We start from the raw sequence: 19,097 nt of genomic DNA, 5'->3' as shown, positions 1-19,097 counted from the left end.
AAGTGAGCACTACTGCATATAAACTCGACTAGATACATACACATATACACTTGTGCTAACAATTCAAGAAACATTTGGTATATTTTATATCCCCCCTCTGTCCTTTTTTCCGGATCCTTGTAGTACTTTGGTAGTAGTATTGTGGTCTTAGGAGCTGATGTGTCAGTGGAAATGAAAACAGCTAAACTGTGACAGCAAAATGTTAAGAATGCATATTCTCATCCAAGGTGGCATGCTGTGGCTTTTACAGAAATGCAAGCGGAGATGACCACCTCAATTTTTAGAAGCACTCCTTTAATAAAAGTAGCAATGAAACCACCTTACTACACATGAATCTGTATTATTGGCAAATTGCTCTTAAAGTATCAAGAGTATTCTGCAGAACACATTGTTCCCCATCGGTGTTATACGGTTATAAGGTTGGTCTGAATTTAAATGCTTCATATGCTGTTTGAGCTACAGCAGGGGTCCCCAATCCCAGTCCGCGAGGGCTGGTTTCCTGCAGGTTTTAGATGTGTCCTTGATCCACCACAGCTGATTTAAATGGATAAATTACCTTCTCAACACGTCTTGAAGTTCTCCAGAGGCCTGGTAACAAACTAATCATGTGATTCAGGTGTGTTGACCCAGGGTGAGATCTAAAACCTGCAGGGACACCGGCCCTCGCGGACTGGGATTGGGGACCCCTGATCTACAGTAATGTATTATATTCTAAAATGATGCTAAATGATAAAAATGAAGGTGTTGGCAAAACAGCTGGTTAAACTATCTTCAGCTAGAAACCTTCTGCTAAAGTAGACAGTGAATAATTTTTTTTTGTAAATGTGTTTTTATATTTATATATATTAATTATTATATTGATGAATTAATTCATTACTGCCATTGTTTGTATTGGCAAAATTTAGTAGATGACATACCAATATATGTGGACAGCCCGTTCTCATTCCCGACGTGTAACATACCGACCATTAGTCGCGCTCCGAGGTGTCCCATAGACACGTGAAAGGTAACCTTCCGCATCTATTTGATACGCGCCGGATTGTGGATGACATCCAATAGAATGACGCTCCCGGTGTAATACACGTTCCAGCTGTGTATTCCAGCCATAACCCTAACCTTAATCCTAACCCGTATCATAACCTAATCGTGTTAGATAGTGTTTTCCAAAGCAATTACAGTAAAATAAACATACACGTGTAGATTGATTCGAAATGGTTCTCATGTTTCCTCATTTTTCCGAACAAGTAACACAGGGACATGTTGGGTGGCCAAAAGCGTAACATACTGACGATTTGTCACCTATAGTGTAACATTTTACACTTTGAGAGTGAGAATGTGTTGATGTGGATTCTTAATATGAAATTATAGTTTACATACAAATAATCCTTACAGTCTGAAAATTACAGCACAAATATCCTGTCACATTTGATCTCTGTGAGGTCAGAGGTCAAATTTACAAATTAGTACCTCTTATCTGTGACCTACTCCTACATAAGGTTTGTGTAATCAGAGTAAAACGCCTGTGCAATGTTTTAATACAATAGTTGCTACTAAAATCTTTGATTTGAAAGGAATGACAAACAAACACGTTCAGTCTAAGCTGAAAATGTATACATTTGTGTGACAATGAAAACACGCAGAATTCACAATATAATCTTTTTTGGATCTTTTTATTGATTAAAAATACATTTAGAGTGCCCAATACGATAAGTTGTGTATTAGATGGCACAAAACAAAACCCCAATAATTTGACAATTCCCTCTGAGCAAGCACTAGGCGACGGTGGGGAGTAAAAACTTCCTTTTAACAGGGAGAAAACTCCGGCAGAACCAGGCTCAGTGAGGAACGGCCATCTGCCTCGACCGGTCAAGGGTTTTTAAAATGACTCGATTAGATGTTAAATAAATTGAAACTGAAAATGCTACGTCCAGATGAACAGAATCTACTTTTATGGTCTTACATAACAGTAACCAAGTATTTTCTGCCTGCGATCCATACAGCATGACCCGCACAGAGAAAGAAGCTTGTCATGAAATGTTCACTTTCCAATACAGTGATGGCATGCTCCTTGAAAAGCTTTACAATTATATCATCTGCATATTCATGGTCTAATTCCATGAATGTCAGTATGACATCTGGCTCTTTCCATTTGTGTATTAAAGAGCTGTAAACCATATCACTGATGAACATCACATTATCAACTTTGATCTTTTTAAGTCTAGGCCAGAGTTTTATGAACAGCCGTTGGGTGATGGCATCAACTTTTTCAGTAGAGGAAGGTGAACTGGCATTTTTATTGACACGTGTCACCACCTTCTTGATACAGGCTTCCACAGATAACCTGTAATTTTCAGCCTCTTCAGCATCACACAGGGCTGGATTCTGCATAGTGTCGATCAGGTGATTTTTAATGATATCGACCGTCAGTTTTCTCAACACTGGGTCCTCGTCGTTCAGTAACATCAGTAAATGTTTTTCTTTACAGAATGTTTTCTGACGTAGCTCTTGGTAAATGGCCCTGTCCAGATCTTTCAGTTTTTTTTCATGTATATGCAGATCTTTGATCCTGTTGTCAGACAACACGTGTTTTAACAGATACCTGTGGAGTTTTTTAGAAGGTCTGTAGTGCGATTTATTTGCAGCTCGTGTGAGCACAGCATCAATGAGTGCGCTCACATGTTCTTCTTCATCATCATCATAATCGCTGACACTAATGCCAGATGATGATTTTTTCTCCAGTATCCGAAATATATTACTTTTAAATTCTTCTAAACGTGTTTCAGACATGGCTTTAGTTTGTTCGTCCTCGTCATCCTCGGCTCTAACGCACCACGAGAAGAACCTTGCCAGTAGGCTTTTTTTACGGAAGAGGTGATCTTCAAATATGGAAATGATCACCTCTAGGTACGGCTGACCTACGGCTAGCGCAATGATCACGAGATCAGGGCTAATGTCAAGCCGCTTTGTTATGTCTTTAAAAATCACCTTTTCAAGTTTTTTAATCCCCCTGTGTGTGATTTTGAGAGGTTTTTGCTCAACTTGTGCCCACAGAGCTGTGAAGAGGCGCTGCTGAATCATTTCCGATGGCGACACCTTTGCCTCTTTGGAGGCACGTGTAATAACAGCATTTATTAGCTCTTTAACGAGCAGCTGCTCTTCTGACACCGGAGGTTCCTGGAGATCAACTGACTCTGGATCCCCCGGATTCTGTTGCTGGTTGCATGACTGAGGGCAGCACACACAGTGCTTCGATTTCCCCTCGTCGCTCCGTAAAATGTTTACGCCAGGGACGACACTACATTCAGAGTCGTCTTCAGTGGCGCAGCTTTGAATCGCATCGGTTGTTTCAATGGCAGAATTCATATTTTCAAATGATATAACTTTTTTACAATCTGGACTTGATTCTGAATTTTGTGTAAGTTGCTGAGTTTGTGTCTTAGACATTAATGCCTCTTACTCCCTCTTACTAAACTTACCTTGTGACTAACCCTGTGCAAATGGTTCTATTTATAGACTTTTACCAAGGTGATGTCACACAAGACATGAAAGGATCAAAGGGATTCTAGCGCTAAGCCCCGCCCACATCCGATATGACGGCGACGTGACGTTACCCTAGCGACCGCTATACAATGGCGATCCTCAGTTGTTGGGATTGAGTGAAACTTGTTTGGATTCAAACATGTAGCCTGCTGGTCCACTGCTTTAACCCACAGCAAATACTGTTAAAATCCTTCCTTTAAAGTTAGAATGTCAAGCGACCCCCCCTCCGACCCTCACCCACTGTGTTGTTGTCGGGTTTACGGCTGGTAAGCTATGCTAATTTAACTGTTTATGTAGCTTCACTCATTCACCTGCAGACACAGACGGCTATCAGAATGGTCACACGTCTTCTTAGAGGACGTTCCAGGTGAACACGCGCGGTGAGTTACAGCCAGCGAGGAGTCACGCAGTTTTTGCGTGCATGTCTGTGCTCGTGGACATTTGTGAGCAGAAACACTTATTATTAAATTATGCACTTACACTCAGAGTTAGAAATGAAATATTTGTATTAGAGGGAAGGAGTATAACAAACTATAAATGAAGCTAATTTGCACATTTTATTCTGCTTTTCTCATCAAAAAATGATAATGCAAGAAAAATATCCAAATATTAACAGAAAAAAGTGAAACCAAACTCTCCCATATTTTATATCCCTCCCCTCTTTTTCCTTTTTTCCAGATCCTCCACACGTGACACACGGGCAGCATGGTGGCACGGTTAGCACTGTTGCCTCACAGCAAGAAGGTCCTGAGTTCAATTCCACCATCAGGCCAGGGTCTTTCTGTGTGGAGTTTGCATGTTCTGCCTGGTTTCCTCCTGTGGTCCAAAAGACATGCAGTTAGTGGGAATGGGTTAATTGAAAAATCTGAATTGCCCATCGGTGTGAGTGAATGTGAGTACGAATGTTTAGCCCTGTGACAGACTAGCGACCTGTCCAGAGCATACCCTGCCTCTCGCCCTAAGATAGCTCCCATAGGCTCCAGTGACCCTGAAAAGGAAAAGCGCAAGTGAATGGGTGGATAGATACACATATACACTTGTGCTGACAATTCAAGAAACATTTGGAATATTTTATGTCCCTCCCCTCTTTTTCATTTTTTCCAGGTCCTTGTAGTACTTCGTGGTCTTAGGAGCTTGAAAGAGGATGACTGGACTTCTTTACGTTGTTTGAATACACAGGAAACAGACATTAGCAATAGAAAAACAGGATGACAAACATAACAGCCTTTACTTATGTAGCAGGTTTGTCAGAGAAACTCGAGAGAATTTTCTCCAAGAACAACATCCCAGTGCACTTCAGACTCAGCCACACCCTCAGACAACAACTGGTTCATCCCAAGGACAAAACTCCACGACACGGGGTATGCCGTGCAGTGAGGAATGCTTGGACTTCTACATTGACTGTAGAAACCAGAGAGCCACTCCCTATAAACGCATGGCACAACATAGAAGAGCCTCCTCGACAGGGCAAGACTCAGACTTGCATCTGCAGGACAAAAGTCACACCTTCAGATGGTTTGAAAATCAGCCCAAATAATCACCCCTCCACCCCTGTGCTTTATGGTTAGCATGACGTGTTTGGTCTCGCCTGTGCAAAGGACATTTTACCAGAAGTCTTGTGGTTTGCTCAGATGTGGCTTTGCATACATACATACTGTATTCTTTATAGACAGAAGAGGCTTTTAACATGCTGACTGAGGCCTGTAGAGTCTGAGATGTGGCTCCTGGGGTGAATTTTGTTCCAGGAAGATTATGGCTTTGTGTTAACACACCTGAATGCTCCCCTTCAGAGGTGACAGTCTGCTTTAAAGTAGATGCTCACACTTACTAACGCTCAACTAACCAAATGCATTTGATTACCAGCACCTGGAAGCAACTGACCAGGGGAGCCACCATAGGGGTGGGGAGGCACTGGCCTCCCCTGACAAGACTGCCTTATGTTGGTAATAACTTTAATAAATGTAAGCACATGAGAGAGTAAGACACCCTACAATGAACTTGTCATGGGGTTAGTGTTTCACAGGACTGCAGAGAGCCCTGTGAAAATGTTCTCTTTGCTGTTCATCATCTGCTTTTTAAATGAATAGTTTATTAAATATGAATGTTCACTTGTTCTCTTTTAAATTTAAAGACAGGTGGGTTGTGAAGCAGTTGTTTTGGGCTGTAATTTGTGACCCACCAACTGAAATGAGTTTGACAGCCCTGCCCTAATCCAGAGTGAAATGCAAAATGAGCTGTTAGTATGTATCTAGGGGTGATTTAAAGAGCGTTGCCCTCTCAGAATCAATCCAGACTGATTTAAATAGATCTCAGTGAAGTTGGCTTAGTGCAGGTCAGCGTGTGTAGAAGATCACATGCTCCCTGATGCATACCTGAACCGCAGAAGGTGTTTGAGTGTATTACTGGTGACAAATTGTCCTCATGGCTCATGTGAGTAATGAGGACTCATTATTTGCGAGAGTCACAAGATGAGAGCGTCCAGTACCGGCTGCTCGGGTCTGCTGCTGGCTCAACATGTTCTCATCCAACAGCTCAGCTCGACAGATTAGCCAGAGAGGGGTTGCTGTCGAGTTACTACCCTGGACCTAAATGAGAAGAAGATACTCAAGTATTAGTGTTTTTGTGAACTGCAAAAGCCCCAAATCACTTTGTGTGAACCAAAACCTCGGTGATTTAAGCTAATGTAGTGAATCAACCCCTCTTCTGACAAGACTTTAAATGGTTTTCAGCTCATTAGACACAAATTGCAGACCCTGTTTAATCTTTTGTTGAATGCATACACCTTTGATTTTCATGCATTTCCTCTGAATTATTGCTTCATGGTTATGAGGGAAAATAACCATGAAAATAAAAGGAGCTTTTATTTTGAGTGTGTGTTTGAAACACTGAGAGATGTTAGTGTCTTTGAGATTCTTAATTTGTCAGCTTTGTGTAGACACCTCAGGACTTTGTAGGTGTTTGGATATAAAGCTCACTCTGATCTGCTGATGTCTCTGTGTCTCTCCAGCAAAAGGTGATCTGATAGGGCTTCAGGATGTAAAACAATGCATCTCAAAGGTTGTGGCTCGAGAAGCAAAGCGAGCAGTATTTCCCAATGTTTCCAACATAAATAGGTCCTCATCTGAGTGGACAGAGGCTCTTCTTGGATTTTAACTGTCTCATGAATTCTGAAAAGCTGAGCAGATTTTAGTAAACTTCTGTATGTGTAACTCAACACTTGAAACCTCATGTGTGTCACAGTCCTCTTGTCCTCCTGTGGCAATCTGCATCTCTTTCCTCTCTCTGTGTGAGAGTGAGTGTGGGTTTGTCCCTTAACCTGCTTGTGTGTTTCAGAGATGGCGTTTGTTCCCATGGTTACTCTGGCTACACACCTGGAAGCTGTTTCGTATCATCCACAATCATCCAACTGTCTGCAATCCAGTGATTACCTGCCTGCTCTTTAAGGCTGAAGAGTCCCCTCCGTCGATGCCAGGTCGATGTGTAGTTCGGCTCTGCTGTGGACGTTTCCTCATCTCTGCCAGCCCGTGTGGTGAAACGAGAAAAGAAAAGCTGCGGACGAAATACCTCTCAAGATGACTCTATCTTCAATAAGCCTGTTAAACCTTTATTCTGGTGTCCTGCATTTTGAGTCCAGATCCTTCAAAAAGTGATTGTCTTGCAATTCTACAAAAAATGCAAACTAGAAACGGGAATGGACCCAACACTTGTACTTTCAAAGAAAATAATACACCATCAGACTTCTTTGTCTTAAACTGTGGTTTACCGGCTCCACATTTCCTTCATTCAACCTTGTGTGCACTTGATTCATACTTGTATAACATATAGTTATGTTGGATGACCCATCTGCTTTCACACGTAAATTACAGTGTGACACATAAAAGAATTTAAAATAAGCCACCATGATCTTGAACCTCTGTTGTACTGCGATGTTACATGATACTGGAGGAGGAGGGAGGTGGCAGTGGAGGACTGCCACCTCCCTGTTTCTGGATTTCTGTTTTTATTTCATACTTTATCATTTTTGTAGGATTATAAAACAACCACGAGTCTGGAAAGACCAGAGTTACGTGTCAAGAACACTGTTTTTAATTTTTTTTTATGCAGCGTGTCATGAATGCTGAATGGTGTTTATATTTTTATGGTCGTGCGTGTGATCTGAAGATTCATGTGTAGTTCTGAACTGTGAGGGTTTGCCTCACAAGAGGTTAAAGTATTTTGAAAACAAGGTTTTATGTTTAAAGCTTTGAGAAGACTGAGAAAAGTTCTAAGAAATGTTTCATAGCAACTGAGAAAAACTGTAAGAAAATACAAATCTCAAATGATGAAACGGAGTAAGCGGTGAAATTAAATCTTCTCTCTGCTGCTTGCCACAGCAGGTCGTCTGTCTCCATCCCACTCCGTCCTCAGTATCCTGTCACGCCAACCCTCTGCATGTCCTTCACTACATCCATGAATCTTCTCTTTGGTCTTCTTTTCTTCCTCCTGCCTGGCAGCTCCATCTCCATCCCATTATCCCTCCCTGTGCTAAATTAAATAGTAAAATATCACCATGTGGGGTAAGTGGCTGGTCAAAACAAATTATATCACACAAAAGGTCTCAGCTTTACCAACATTTTGATCCAACGCTCATCTTCTAGCCATGAGCCAAAGAATCGGGAGCATCAAAGATGACTTGCACCAAAGCCTCCGGGTTTATTCACAGGAGAGATGGCACCATCTACTGAGCAGAGACGGCTGCTGCAGATACTGTGTGTGTCCACCAGCTTTATCTGTGAGATTTCCATTCATTGTTTTATGTCCAATCACGTCCAACTAATCTGTCAGCGTAGCTGTGTGTGGGCAACACTGATTCACAGCCTTTATAGTTAAAAATAGTTTTCTTTTGCTTCATTTCTGATGATTATTGCAACATCGAGAGTAAGAGACTGTGGTCATTGTGTGGTCACTGTGGTGGGTTTGATAGTTTGTGTTATTTAAATATGCAAACCAATACTTGTAATGCACTTACATAAGAGAAATATGCAAAATGAAGTGAAGTGGGAGTCGTTGTATTATACAAGCCAAGTCGCAGTGAAGTTTAATGTTTCGGCTGCTGGCACAAAAAGCGTGTGGTATCAATTGTATGACAGAAGTGAGGCAAGCATACAACATGTGAGGCCTTTTAAATGAAGTTTTACATTTTTTGTAAATAGCAGGCCTGGAGTCATCCGGCGTCTCTGCCTGTTAGAGAGTATGAGTCAAGCCCTGAAGCAACATTAACAGACAGGGAGGAACAAAACCCTCATATTCATGATGTGTCAGTGGAAATGAAAACAGCTCAACTGTGACAGCAAATTCAGAAACAAACTAAGCCTGCTCAGTAAAAACATTTATCACACAGGGTGTGCACGAGAGTTAAACTTAGTACCTGAACTCAGAAACAGCAGATAAGAAAACAGCTTTTCACGATTTTCCTTATGGAAGTAATGAACACGATGTATTGAGATAAACAATTTGTCTATTATTATGCTGTTTGATGATTAAAGTCAGTTGACCCATCATAGCAGGCTGGAGACCAACAATGATAGGAATTAGGAACCTCAGAGTCTAGATGGTGGTAATGAAGATGAAGGGGGGATGATAGAAAAGCAGTGAGATTTACAGTAGACAGAATAGCGGCTGATTGGCTCACAGACGGTGGGCAAGAAAAAGACTGGAGTAGAGTAATGATTGAGTTTGCAAGCGTGGGAAAGTGGAAGTGATGAAGACAAGCAGCTCGAACACCCAGGAAAGCAGGCGGATGACTGATTACAGCTCTTCCTTATTGAACTTACGCATAAGCTTCATTTAGATACATGCTTGTATATGTTTATGTTAAGAATACATATTCTTGCTCAAGGTGGCATGCTGTGACTTTTACAGAAACGCAAACAGAGACGACCTCAACCCCCTCCAAAAAGAGAACATCTTATAGAGTTGAGAAATACTATTACTTATATAGATGTCATCTAAATATTTGTTATTAGGTGACAATGAAGAGTGATGGAGGAATTTTTAGAAGCACTCCTTTAATAAAAGTAGCAATGAAACCACCTTACTACACATAAATCTGCATTATGTGCAAATTGCACTTAAAGTATCAAGAGTATTCTGCAGAACATTGTTCCCCATCAGTGTTATATGGATTACTGCTGTAGGTGTTAAAGGTTGAGCTGAATTTAAATGCTTCATATACTGTTTAATAATGCATTATATTCTATAAAATCATATATTTGCCCGGGCTGCTTTGTGAAGACCACTTATCTTTAAAAACAGGTTTTAATGAGCTCAGAAAAATATACCTACACCTTGTTTAATGACAAAAGAATTACTGATGAATTAAAAAGTTTGTCCACTATCTAACACTGACTGTCAATACGTACAGGAGGATTAAAATCTTAATTAAAAATGAAGGTGCTGTGTTGACAAAACAGCTGGTTAAACTGTCTGTCAATCAAATGATTTCTCATAAATACTAACCTGAAAGTGCGGAGCCTACATCTCTGACTTTTCTAAATCACACGTTGGTCAAGGTGGTTCATATGAGGAAACTTATCTGTGAAGTTGATAAGTCACAGTCATTTACTTCTGTTCCCACACGGCCACTGATGGAAACTGATCTCAGAGCAGTGAAACCAGAGCAGTAGTTTGTCTAGCACATTGGTCCCCCATTGGTTTCACATCAAACCTGCTGGGTTCTTAGCTTGACAGGGTCCAGCTGTTGTTTACAGGACACACAGATGTCCATGAAATCAAAGGAAGCTAAAGATTCCAGTGGCCCCATAAAGCAGAGTTAAGCCTGCTTCCAGAAACAATAGCCAACTGCTGCCACAAGATGGCAGTAATTTTAAGGATGGATGCAAAATGACAGAATGTTTTATAACAACACAGTTTGAAATGAAAGCAGAAAGACTGATTTGACCTTGGAAAAAATTCTTTAATATCTATTTTTAGATTTCACCAGACAGGCAGTGCTTATTTTGAAAAAAATGTCAATAGTTCTAGTTTATCTGTTATATTTAGCCTGCAGTTTACTTTCTTTATCCATACTAAGAACTGTAAGTGTTAGCTTCAACATTAGTTAATGATTTTGGATTTTTCAGCCAGCTATGTAGCTACTTTTCTGCAAGCTGTCAGGTCTGTTTAGCTAACAGTATTATCTGTTAGCTAAACAGGTTATCTGTTTAACCTGATTTTAGCTAATGATTACAGCAAAGGTTTAATCTATAATTGTAGTTGTTACAACTGCTCACCCCAATAACTGTATAGCATAATATTTTAGCTATTAACATCTACCCTTTTGTTAGATATTGTAACTGCAAGCTATTCAGCTAATGCTGCACTAATTTATGACTTTTTTCTTGTTTGGCTAACTGTTTTGCCTATTTGATGTCAACTGCTAACCATAGTTTTACTTAAAAATGATCAACTTTCTTTGTTCAGTTCAATCAGTATGTTTAACTAACAATTTATTGTGTATACATACTGTAGGCTAACACCGTCAGCGGTCAGAGGTATAACTTCAGTTGTTTTTTGTTAATTTTATCAAGCTATTTTACTTTTTTATCCATACTGTAAGCTAACAGATTCAGCTGCTTATGCATACTACAGAGACTTTCTGACTTTCTGTAATCATTAGTATTAGCTATTGATTTCAGTTGTTGGTCATCATTTTAATGATTTATTTCAACTTTTTATTTATTTATTTTTTATTTTTGGTCAATTAATCATATTTAAGTCATTTATGTATTTGCTTTAAACTGTTCTAAAAAGGACAAACAAAAACCATCAAAGGTGACGGTACAGTCAGCTTATTTTAGCTTGTGTGCAGGCAAGAAAAAATGGTGTTGTAGTCCACACCTGTTGTGGAGTGCAAATGTGGTCATTAAATTTATTTTTATTACAAAAACAAACTAAAAAAGGCACAAGGAGGCTGAATTGAGGACAAAAATATATTCAATATACTGCTAATACAGCTGTTTGCAAACATCTGCACATGAAGCGTGCTAATGCAGAGCTAGCAGAGAACCAGGAGCGAGTGTATGCTGACCCTAGGCCTGCAGCCAGATCCTGATCTTCAGCAGATAACAAAGACAGGTTTACAGCACTGTAACCTCCATTTCTACCTGTGCATGTTTCTACTCAAGAAACACATTGCATGAACACTTTGAAGTCTCTTTGAGCTGGTTTGCAACATTACTTTGTGTTGTCAGCTCTAAGTTCAAACGCTAAAAGAAAGGTCAGAGGTGTGTCATCAGCATATTCATTTGCGTCAGTGTGTGGGACGCTAGTCTGAGGTTTATACTGTTAAATATGTGACAATAAATTTTAGGACATGTCACAATGTACCAGAAAATAATGCAGTGAGCTGTGTAACAAATTACTTTCTTCAGGGAGTAATTAAGTAATGTGTGATACATTGCTTTTTCTTTTTTTTTTAAATAATAGCCCCAACACTGCTTTTAATTCAATGATAACTTTTCTGCTGAAAGACATTAATCTCCTTTTAAGTCTGCCTGAGATGATTATCCTGCAGTGCACTGAGTATTGCAGTACTCGGTATACAGAAGTAATACATCATTAACTACTATGATATTTTCTACTTATGTTCAACCAAGCCTTAAAGTCAGGTTTAGGGTTATCCAAGTTAGGCAGTTTACAAAAAGGAGGGTTAGCGTCATGTTAACCCATGAAATTCAAATGAAATGGTAGTTGATAAGCTGCAGGCTGAGGTAATATCACTCGGCGCATAGCTGAAATGTCTTTTTGTTTATTTAAAAGGTTATTGTACTGTGTGATGTGGAGTATTTCCACATATTTGGGGACAACCTTATTCATCTTAGACTGGAGAGTTATTTCAAGTTTTGCAGGCTTTTGTAGATAATTATACATGCATTATCTATGAGTGACTCCACACTCGTGTCAGATTGTATTACTCACACCACAAGTGCAGGCTGTTAAATCTACTGTACACCAATCAACTTCAAAATGCTGGGCAGGGTTGGAGAAGAGAAGTGCTGGACTCATCTCACTGGCGAATTGTTTCTTTTTTTAAAACACACACACACTTGAATTAGAGCATTTTAGAGTGTTGGGTCAGGCACAGTGCAGGGTCCCTGGAGCTGTTTAGCAGCTAAGTGGCCATAATGCATTTAGTGTAAAGTGAATGGGATTGGGGGGGCTTAGCCACAGCTCTCCGTCTCATTCTTAGAAAGTGCTCAGAGGTGCTAATACCGTCCAGATTTATGCCGCTCATTCACAAGCAGCTCGACTTCTGCGACAAACAGCCGTTCTCAGTCTGAGAAGCTGTCCAACAATTTCTTTTTTTTTTCTTACATGATTTATACCTGTCTCTTTGTCTCCCTTCCCCCTCTCTTTGCAGTCTCCTGTCCTTCTTTATTCACTCCACCTGTCTCACTTCCACCTTTCCTTCACATTTTGATTTCCAACCTCACTCTAAGCATTGCAGAGACTTAAATCTCGGGTTTCCATCTCACTCTAATGTCTCTCGACGGCGCCTTACGAAACCAGCCACCCCTCAAAGTTGCTACTCGCCCTACATTTCTTGAATACACACTTGTCTACAGTGAATGAGCAGAGGAAGAGACTGCAGTGCTTCACTATACAGGGTGTTGATGTCTGGAGATCCCACTCACTCTTAAGTGTGTGTGTGTGTGTATCTGATTTGCGAGTCACAGGTTCTTCATATGTGTACAGTTAATACATGAAAGCTAAGCCCGAGCATGCGTGTGCAACCTAACACTTAGAATAAACCTGTGTTCTGTTTGTTGTATGTGCAACAGTGCCTGTTTGCATGCTCGAAGAGGCTGTACACACACAAAAGTCGGTGCGTATATATGTGTGTGTGCTACAATCACGCACAGCTTATGTAACGCCCAGGCATGTTATAACTTCACTGCGCCTGCTGTGTGTGTAGGTGCCTGTGTTTATGTGTGTGCCCAGTTGTGTGTAGCTATGGAAGCGTGCCCGCTCGCCTGTGTGTACATGTGCGTGTGAGTGCGCCAGACAGACTGCAATGCCGCAACCAGCCAGCCAGCCAGCTCTGTATCATCACTGACCATGCTCGCCATCTGTGCCTGTAAGCTATAGAAACGGCGTGCCGCACTGCTACACAGCAACGCCATTAGTGTCTTAGGAAACTATGCCTCTGTGCTTCCATCACGTTCCGTGTTGTGCTGTATTCCTCAGGGTATATGCTCCTGCAAACATCTCCCACAGTGTATGTGTGTGTTTGTGCAGGGAGGCCCACAGTGTATATGGGTCACTCTCTCAGGAGCCATAATCCCATGTTTGGACTAACTTACTCACTGGGGTTTCACTCCTTCTGTTTGGCCAAGCTGATGGCAACAAGCATAATGACCTCACCACACCACTCGGTCATTGGCCTGCAGACCTCGGGCCTCTCAGCCAATAACAGATGGCTCTGGTGACGTATAGCCTCCAGTGGCTGTCCTGATTGGCTGAGGAGGCGGGACAAAGGGGCACTGTGCTTTTTAGAGCGCTTCTGATTTGCTTAGAGGGTGAAAGAAGAATGGAAGAAGGGAAGGGAGAGAAAGCATGAGAATTTGGGAGTTGGTGTTTTTTTCTGTGTGGCTCCTGTTGAAACTACACTCAACCTGTGGCTTACATGGATCACAGTGCAGCTGTGCAACACATGGGAACACATGCATATACATAAATAGCACACATGCAGCTAACGAAGCGTACTAAATCTGCTTTAGAAACTATGAGCTGAAGCTGGTGACCTGACATTTTGATCTTTATTAAATCTGATAATGCCATGGCAGTGATTTTTTTCTTCACTGTCCACTAAAAGAAAGTCTAACCTTTAGTTTGACAAGCCACAGCCCATTTTTCTGCATTAATGTTTATAGCCAAATGTAAACGATAAATAAATAAATAAATAAAGGCAGGAGGAGAGAAAGGTTTCAGTCCCGTCCTGCGTGCCTGTATAGAGTCGCAGACATACCCACATAGCAGCTCTATTGGACGCAGCAGCCTTGCTCTCCGAACAGCTGTTCTGTGTTTTCCCACACTGTGATTGGCCACGATGCGCCGTCAATCAAATTTACTTTGACGTGCGGCCTCGCCCCTACTCGCCTTACGCGGCATCCTATTGGCTACTGTACGCGTTCGTGTTCCGCGATTGGTCGGACGGGCTGGTTGTCAAGGCTTTGGGGCTTCATTCACCATTTTGCGACTGTAGTGTAGAATGTACAGGGCAGTAGTTTTTCCTCCTTTTAAGTTGCTTTGCCGGAGAAACATGAACGGCCGCTAACTGGCAGCTGCGGACGACTGGACACCCTGCCCTATTTTACCCAGCAAACTCATCAGAGAAACACACCGGGGTACTATACATGAGCTCTGGTGAGTACAGGCTGCCTACAAATCTTCTCCTGCAGCACTGCAGTGGGGCTTGTTGTGCGTTTGCTAACGTTGTTCATGTTTACCACAAACAGTATTAGCAGAGGAGCTGATCAGCACAGTTTGCGATATCTGGGTGGCCTGCGAAGAGACCGGAATGGGTGTCTTCTGCGAGAAAAAAAACAGGGAGCGGTGCGGCTTAGGCATAGTGAGCCTGAAACTTTTCCACGAGAAAATAGAACGCCATAACAGCCGTTGGACTTTCCAGAAACAGCGCTTATTTACGAAAAACCTCGAAAACTCCTCGCTTGTCATGCTTTCTTCCTGTTTTTTATTAAATCAGCGTGGCCATTTGGATTGATATGTGGTTTTAAAGCGCTTGTAGAGGCCTTTTTTTTCTCCCCTTGGGCTAGTTTGTGGCAACACACTGACACTAACCCCCCTCAAACCACCCCATGTAACACGGCTGCAATTATGCTAATAACGACGAGGGTGAATACTAAATTATCCTGGCAGCTTCAGCTATATTTTCACATGGTTGTCACTTTCGGATGGGCCAAACAAGCGACTTTGTGTAGCTGTTTGTCGCTTTAAGGTCGTGTAAGCTGGCAGATATGGGCCATATATGGTGGCATTAAGGGTCAGTATGCCCGTTAAACCGGTTATTTCCCGGTTACGGTGAGTAGAGGATTTCCAAGAGGCCTTGTGTGTTTAGTTGAGGCCTGGTCGGTGCACGCCACGGCCTGCAGTGTTTGGAGTAAAACTGGTAGTAATCGCGGTACTACGAGGGCTTGACACGGCACTATCCAGCTAAAGCAGAGGTGACATCACCGCTTGTTGTTTGCATTTTGTGCTCTGGGGCCTTGTCTTGGTAAAGTTAACAGCTGTTATCTGCTCGGGTTTATGATTATGCATATATTGACCTGCCCTATCGTCATTACAGCTCTGTAGTAAGCCTGTTATGAACTTGAAAAAAACTTTTAGATATCTGTCCACTAAATGTGGATTAGAAACGCACTTAGAAGAGACTGAAAGTTCACTCTGTCTATATTGTCATAGATATTACATTTTTGTATGCACACTTACTAGGAGTGTACTTGAGGTGCCACAATAACCTCAGTATTTAAGAAAATGAACATGTCAGTAATGCATGCATTGTAATATGGTAAATAATAGGTGAATTATTCTATTTTATATTATTTTTAGTATTACAGACTCTCATGCCCATCTCCATTCATAGGTATTTTGGTTTTCATTAATTTGCGAGAAAAGTCAATGTATAGTAAACAAAATTATAGATGCATTTGTCTGATAGCATTGCTTCTTATTTTAGTATTGGCCTACCCTGCCCAAATAACTTTGTAGACGTGCTGTGCAATGTAAGAACACTATCGGATATCATTTATTACAATGCGGGTTAATTAAATCTGGTTACGAGAGCCAAAATATCTGTAAGAGTTCACCTCTTGACACTATAATCTCTCGCAGCTTCTAATAGTAAACACTAAGTGTGACCATAAACATCCTGTAGGGCATACAGTTTTGTATGTATGGGGAATATATGTCCTAGAAGGGTCACAAAAACCATGATTTTGAAAATTAAATATCAATAATGTGTAGTTCTTTTTTAACCAGTATAATCCAAAGCTGCAGGTGTCTTCTATCATATTATGCTTATACATATGACCTGCCCTGTTGTTATTGTAGTTTTGTAGTGATCCTGATATGAACTTTAATCATAGGCTCTGCATATAAGAAAACTAAAGGATATTACACATTGAAGACATCATAAGGGACCGGTGTCTCTAAAAGGTCACAGCTTGACATTAGAGATCCTTGCCACATATTGTAGTGAGGTTTATGGCAGTGTTGGCATAAATGTTATTGAGGACATAACGTTTTGTGTGCACAAGGAATATATGTACTAGACAAGTCATGATAACCATGATTGTATTGTAAACACCTGCATTTTCAAACTCTCTCATAACCTCCATGCACTTCTAGTTTCATTAAAATATATTTTAACTACTTGCAGGATATCTATTTCAGTGTATAAAATGCCTAGAAAAAAAAATGAAAAATGGTTCAGTGTAACACAGATTAATTTCCTTTCTTATACTTGGACCCATGGTGCTTTTACATGCACTGGTATGCATACACCCCTCCTCAAGACTCTTTCCAAGCTAGGACAACCTTGTTTGGGGTAATTTCTGATAAGACTGGGAATGTTTTATATCGATTAAAGTAAAGTAAAAATCACCCTATGATTCAGTTCATGCGTGATTTCATAATGATTTTGGCACAGTTATGGTAGAAAAGTGGCTTACACTTGAACAGACGCCTATTCAGACTAAATGATCCGTCAGTCATGTTTTTCTCTTTCTCTCGTATGACTTATATCAGCTCCATGGGGCCTACAGTGGGTATTCACAACAGCTCAAATGCTATTCTGCAAGTAAATTACGACTGAACTTGTTACCCCGCTCTTTATGTGCGTCTGATGATTACATGAATGTGAAACATTAAAGCCACAGACCTACTTTACCTCCCATATGGACTCCCTTGCACCATATTTCACTGAGGTTACTGTGTGTTGTGTCAGTTTGCCTTTAAGCTCTTATCGTATGGCCCATGACTCTGATACCAGCTGTTGTACACAGTGCACTACTGAGTAAACACATGTAGCATACCTCTATCGTGACCAAGTAAGGCCAGCTGCCAAATTATTTTATGGTGTCTGCTGTACAGTTGTCTGTCCTAAATAGGGATTTACATAGAGGCCAGTGATGGCTATGAGCTCTCAACCTCTCCGTGTGCACTATCAGCTATCAGCACATAGATGTTTGCTTTGTGTGATGTGTGTGTATATGTGCGTGTGGCCTTGAGACAGGCGGCACTCATCTCTGAAAATGGATTTCTCTCCAGCCGATATGATGTGTCAGATATTAAAAGGACCTGAATGAATGCAAGCCTTCACAGACAAACAGGAAGGCAGCAAAAGGGAACAGAGACGAGCAGACAGAGAGACCGAGACTAGTGGGAGGACGAATGTAGAAACAGGGACAGGCAGGCAGACATGTAAGTTAACAGCCAAACTGTCACTGACAAGTAGACATGCCTAGTGGTTGGTTGATAGACATCATAACAGAACATTTTGACAGTGACCATCACAGCTGGAGTGAGGAATTACATGACAGAGTATATAAGGGCTGTGTTGACACTCCCTCTTATATACATGTTTCTGTATCTATGAAGACTTCACTTCCCAAAGAGATAAGCTAGAGACCACAGCAGCTACAGCCTGAGGCTAGTCCAGCGCACACCAGCCACACAGCAAACAAACCAGCTAAGTGATCACAGCTAAATCAATCTGTTTTACTTTCTAAACGTGAGTCTGAGCTGTGGATGAGGCTGGTGCAGAATAAGAGATAATCTGAATGACTCTGGCACGGCTAAGAGCGCTGCTGAATGACTCTGGTGTGGAATAGCAATTATTGTGAACAACTCTGTGTTTCTGGATGACTGCGGCACAAAAACGAGTATAGAGACTAAGTGGAAGGAGAGGAAGGAAAACGGGGGAGATGAGAGGTAAAAAAAAAACAAACAAACAAAAATCGATATTGTGGAAAGAGCGAATGCAGGCAAGGAGGATAAGAAAGAAAGCATAGCAAAGAGAGAGGGAGGAATAAAGTAACGGGAAGTTAGGTAATGGTCTTCCACAGGAAATGGAGTTAGTTGTAGGGGCGGATTGCTCTGCTTTGAAATACATAGATAAAGGTCGCCACTGAGAAAGAGAGAGAGAGCGAGAGAGAGAGAGAGAGAGAGAGAGAGAAAGGGAGGGTTTCAGTATGTGAGCAAAGAAGGAATTCCCCCGCCTCTACTGCCCGGGCCAAGAAGTAGTGTGTGCGTGAGTGTGTGAGAGAGGATTGCATGCAGAAAGGCTTGTCTGGGCAAATTGCAGAATGCTCCTCACTATTTCCATGCTGCGCTGTAAGCCTACATTGTGTTTATCCTACAATATGGCCTCCTGTTTTCAATATGTACCTGGTATGGCTGTAGGTCTTGTGTAATGTGAGTAGAAACTGTTATGTAATGAATTAATGTGTAATGAATTTGTAGATGAGTCATGTTCATTACTACTCTAATACGATGGT

At 41.2% G+C, this 19,097-nt stretch overlaps 1 protein-coding gene across 5 annotated transcripts in view; it reads left to right on the top strand.

The window, feature by feature from the left end:
- Positions 1-14,785: 14,785 nt before the first annotated feature.
- Positions 14,786-19,097, top strand: part of cica (capicua transcriptional repressor a) — a 52,993-nt gene continuing 48,681 nt past the window's right edge. For 4 of the 5 annotated variants that reach the window (XM_080862537.1, XM_080862539.1, XM_080862538.1 and 1 more), the window contains exon 1: positions 14,786-14,946. The gene's annotated coding sequence lies outside the window, so the exon portion shown is untranslated. Of the gene's footprint in view, positions 14,947-18,873; positions 19,015-19,097 lie in introns of those variants that run through there. The other variant, XM_080862536.1, reaches the window with a different exon arrangement.

The sequence above is a fragment of the Rhamphochromis sp. 'chilingali' genome (genome assembly GCF_963969265.1).
Source record: "Rhamphochromis sp. 'chilingali' genome assembly, chromosome: 17".
Taxonomy (NCBI): domain Eukaryota; kingdom Metazoa; phylum Chordata; class Actinopteri; order Cichliformes; family Cichlidae; genus Rhamphochromis; species Rhamphochromis sp. 'chilingali'.
This window is presented reverse-complemented; position numbering and strand designations above follow the sequence as displayed.